The sequence below is a fragment of the Macaca mulatta genome, chromosome 6, assembly GCF_049350105.2.
Source record: "Macaca mulatta isolate MMU2019108-1 chromosome 6, T2T-MMU8v2.0, whole genome shotgun sequence".
NCBI lineage: Eukaryota > Metazoa > Chordata > Mammalia > Primates > Cercopithecidae > Macaca > Macaca mulatta.
Window position 1 is genome coordinate 64,947,622 of NC_133411.1, and position 4,373 is coordinate 64,951,994.

Genomic DNA, 4,373 nt, shown 5'->3' on the forward strand with positions numbered 1-4,373 from the left:
CTGTGCCTGGCCCCTACTTTAGTATCTAGGGAAGCAAAGATGTCCACATCCTAATCCCTAAAACCTATCAATATGTTAGGTTCTGTGTCTGGGGTGTTTTTGTACACCAAGCAATTCTCCAACATCAGCTGGATGTCAAACATTTCAATTAATTCAGACACAAACTACCTGGAGTTAGCTTGCTTCAGACTTAAGGGTTCAGTCCCACAAGACTGTCCCCACTTCAGACTGCACTTGCAAGTTATGCCTTATCCATAGTTCTGGCTGATATAACTCAGGGGTTCCCACGACCCCTTCTTTAAGTTTGATATTAATAATTTGCTAGAATGGCTCACAGAACTCAGAAAAACTTTTCCTACATTTACTGGTTTATTATAAAGTACACAACCCAGGAAGAGTCAGATGGAAGAGGTGCATAGGGCACGGTATTGGGTGGGAGTACCCTCTCCAGGAGTATGACCCTCCCAGCAAGTCAATGTGTTCATCAACTTCGAAGCTTTTTGAATCTTGTTGTTCAAGACTTAAAACTCAATCCTCCATCCCCCTTTCCCTCCCAGAAGGTTGGTGAATAGGGCTGAAACTTCCAACCCTCTAACCACTTGTTTTTTCTGGTGACCAGCCCCCATCTAGGCCCCACTTCAACTCACCTCATTAGTGTAAACTCAGGTGTGATTAAAAGGAGCTCATACCAAAATTGCGCCACTGAACTCCAACCTAGGCGACAGAGTGAGATCAAAACACATACACGCACACACACACACACACACACACACACACACACACACACACAGAGGAAGGGGATGGAGGCTTATAGTTACTGCTGCAGGGCTTTCACCCCGCCTGGACCTGGTACCATTTAAAAGCACACCCTTGGCTGGGCGCAATGGCTTACGCCTGTAATCCAAATACTTTGGGAGGCGAAGGCAGGCAGATCACCTGAGGTCAGGAGTTTGAGACCAGCCTGGCCAACGTGGCAAAACCCCATTTCTACTAAAAATACAAAAATTAGCCGGGCATAGTGTCTTGCACCTGTAATCCCAGCTACTTGGGAGGCTGAGACAGGAGAATCGCTTGAGCCTAGGAGGCGGAGGTTGCAGTAAGCTGAGATCGCACCACTGCACTCTAGCCTGGGCGACAGAGCAAGACTCTGTCTCAAAAAAAATACAAAAAAAAAAAAAAAAAAAAATGCACCCTACACTCACCCTGCTTGTTGGGCTCACCAAGAGGTGCCTGGGCTCCATGCAGCAAAAAATATCATGTGTGTTTGTGATGGAAGTGAAAGAGGAGCCTTCTGCCAAAAGGAGCAGCAGATTAGCCACACCTGTGGGCTCAACTAGATAGAAAACCTAACAAACAAGCCGAAAAAAGATTTTACATTTTTCTACATTCAAAAGAAAACACCAAAGAATTTTTTGGGAACCTTGAGGAGGACTTCAAACAGGCTCCAGAGTGCTGCATACCAGCAAAGGAAATAGAACAACGAAATGGGAATCCAGCACCCGATGAAAATGGACATATTCTTAGTTGAGTACCAGTAGAAAAAAACAATAAACAGTACTGCTGGCATTCCTCTGTAGTTCATTATGAATTTGAAATTGCCCTGATACTAAAGCATCATCCTGATGAACCTGGGCTTTTGGAAATAAGTGTAGTGCCACTAATTTTAGAACAAACACTGGAGCTTATAGGAACAAATATCAATGGAAACCCATGTGGGTTAGGAAGCAAGACGCATCCATTACATCTTCTTATACCACATGGAGCATTCCAAATAAGAAATCTACCCATCTGGGGCTGGGCGTGGCAGCTCACGCCTGTAATCCCAGCACTTTGGGAGGCCGAGGTGGGTGGATCACGAGGTCAGGAGTTCGAGACCAGACTGGCCAACATGGTGAAACCCCTTCTTTACTAAAAATACAAATATCAGCTGGGCGTAGTGGTGGGCACCTGTAGTCCCAGCTACTCAGGAGGCTTAGGCAGGAGAATCACTTGAACCTGGGAGGCAGAGGCTGCAGTGAGCCGAGATCATGCCACTGCACTCCAACCTGGGTAACAGAGTGAAACTCTGCCTCAAAAAAAAACAAAAAGAAAAGAAATCTACCTGTTTGGAAGTACAATGGTCTCTTGTCCTGCTTTGAAGTTTGCAAAGAGGGTAAAATTGAAGGAATAGTATGGCATTGCAGTAATGGTAGTTTAATTAAGGTCCATCACCATCGTCTTGGTTTATGCTGGCCAATCCCAAATATTTACATTAACTCAAAACCAGTTATAGGTCAGGCATGGTGGCTCGTGCCTGTAATCGCAGCACGTTGGGAGGCCGAGATGGGCAGATGACATCAGATCAGGAGTTCGAGACCAGCCTGGCCAACATGGTGAAACTCTATCTCTACTAAACCAAAAATTAGCCAGGCATAGTGGCGGGAGCCTATAATACCAGCCACTTGGGAGGCTGAGGCACAAGAATCCCTTTAATCCCTGCAGAGGTTGCAGTGAACCGAGATTGTGCTACTGCACTCCAGCCTGGGTGACAGAGAGAGACTCTGTCTCAAAAACAACAACAACAACAACAGCAAAAATCAAAGAAGCTCCAGTTATTATCAACATGAACCTGAACAAATGTGATTCTGCCTTTGATATTAAGTGTTTGTTTAATCATTTTCAAAAACAGAAAACTGGTAGACTCAAAGATATAATATTTGATGTATTAAATGCAAATAAATTTAAGATTAGTTTTATTGTTGTTACATTCTAAAAAACAAAAAAACAAATGGGGCTCATAAAGAATAACAAAAGAAACTCCTATCACTCAGGAAATGCCAGGTGTTTCAGGAGCTCCATGACAGAAACTATGGACAAATATATTTCTTATTATATATATCACACTGTGAAAGGGGGGACTTAAATACAGCAGATAGAGTTAAGGTTGCTAATCAGCTGACTTTAAAAGAGAGATTTTCCTGGATTATCTGGGGGGTATCCAAAGTAATCACAGGATTCTTAAATGTGGAAGAAAGACGTAGGAGTTTCACTGTCAGTGTCATAGTGATATGGTGTTGCAAGAAAATCTTATAAGATAAAGAATGGGGCCACAAGCCAAGGAATGCAGGCAACCTGTAGAAGCTGGAAAAGGCAAGAAAATGGATTCTCCCTGGATCCTCCAGAAGGAATGCCACCCTACTGAACACCTTGATTTTAGCTGAGTGAGTGTCACTTTGGACTTCTGACCTCCACAAGTGTAGCATGATAAATCCTTGTTGTTTCTTTTTCTTTCTTTTTTTTTTTTTTTTGAGACAGAGTTTCCCTCTGTCGCCCAGGTTAGAGTGCAGTGGCACGATATTGGCTCACTGCAAGCTCTGCCTCAGCCTCCCAAGTAGCTGGGACTACAGGTGCCCACCACTGTGCCTGGTTAATTTTTTGTATTTTTAGTAGAGACGGGGTTTCACCGTGTTAGCCAGGATGGTCTCATTCTCCTGACCTCGTGATCCACCCACCTCAGCCTTCCAAAGTGCTGGGATTACAGGCGTGAGCCACTGTGGCTGGCAAATCATTATTGTTTCAAGCCACTAAATGTACAGTAATTTGTTACAGAAGCCACAAAAGCTCTTTGTGAATTTAACTTTTATACAGGTGATACAAACTATTTTGTATATGTATTTTGTTTGTTTGTTTGTTTTAATTTTTGTAGCAATGGGGTCTCACTATGTTGGCCAGGCTGGTCTTGAACTCCTAGCTTCAAGTGATCCTCCTGCTTTGGCCTCTCAAAGTGCTGGGATTACAGGCATGAGCCACCATGCCTGGCCATTACGTGTTCCTTTGTTTGTTTGTTTGTTTGTTTTTGAGACAGGGTCTTGCTCTGTCACCTAGGCTAGAGTCCAATAGTATGATCATGGCTCACTGCAGCCTCCACCTCCCTGGGCTTCAGTGATCCTCCCACCTCAGCCTCCCAAGCAGCTGAGACTACAGGCACACACCACCATGCTCAGCTAAGTTTTTTTTTCTTGTTGTTGTTGTTGTTGAGGAAGGATATCACTATGAACTCCTAGGCTCAAGCAATTCTTCCACCTAGGCCTCACAAAGTGCTGGGATTATGGGAATGAGTCGCTGTGACTGGCCAATTCTGTATATGTGTATTAGTCTGTTTTCACACTGCTAATAAAGACATACCTGAGACTGGGCAATTTACAAAAGAAAGAGGTTTAATTGGACTTACAGTTCCACATGGCTGCGGAAGTCTCATAATCACAGCGGAAGGCAAAGAGGAACAAGTCACGTCTTACATGGATGGCAGCAGGCAAAGAGAGCTGCAGGAAAACTCCCCCTTATAATAACCATCAGATCTGGTGAGATGTACTCACTATCACAAGAACAGTATG

General features: G+C 44.0%; 1 pseudogene; it reads left to right on the plus strand.

Moving 5' to 3' along the window:
* The first annotated feature begins 1,185 nt into the window (after positions 1 to 1,185).
* LOC100427037 (RNA ligase 1 pseudogene) lies at positions 1,186 to 2,752 on the plus strand (annotated as a pseudogene).
* Positions 2,753 to 4,373: the final 1,621 nt, after the last annotated feature.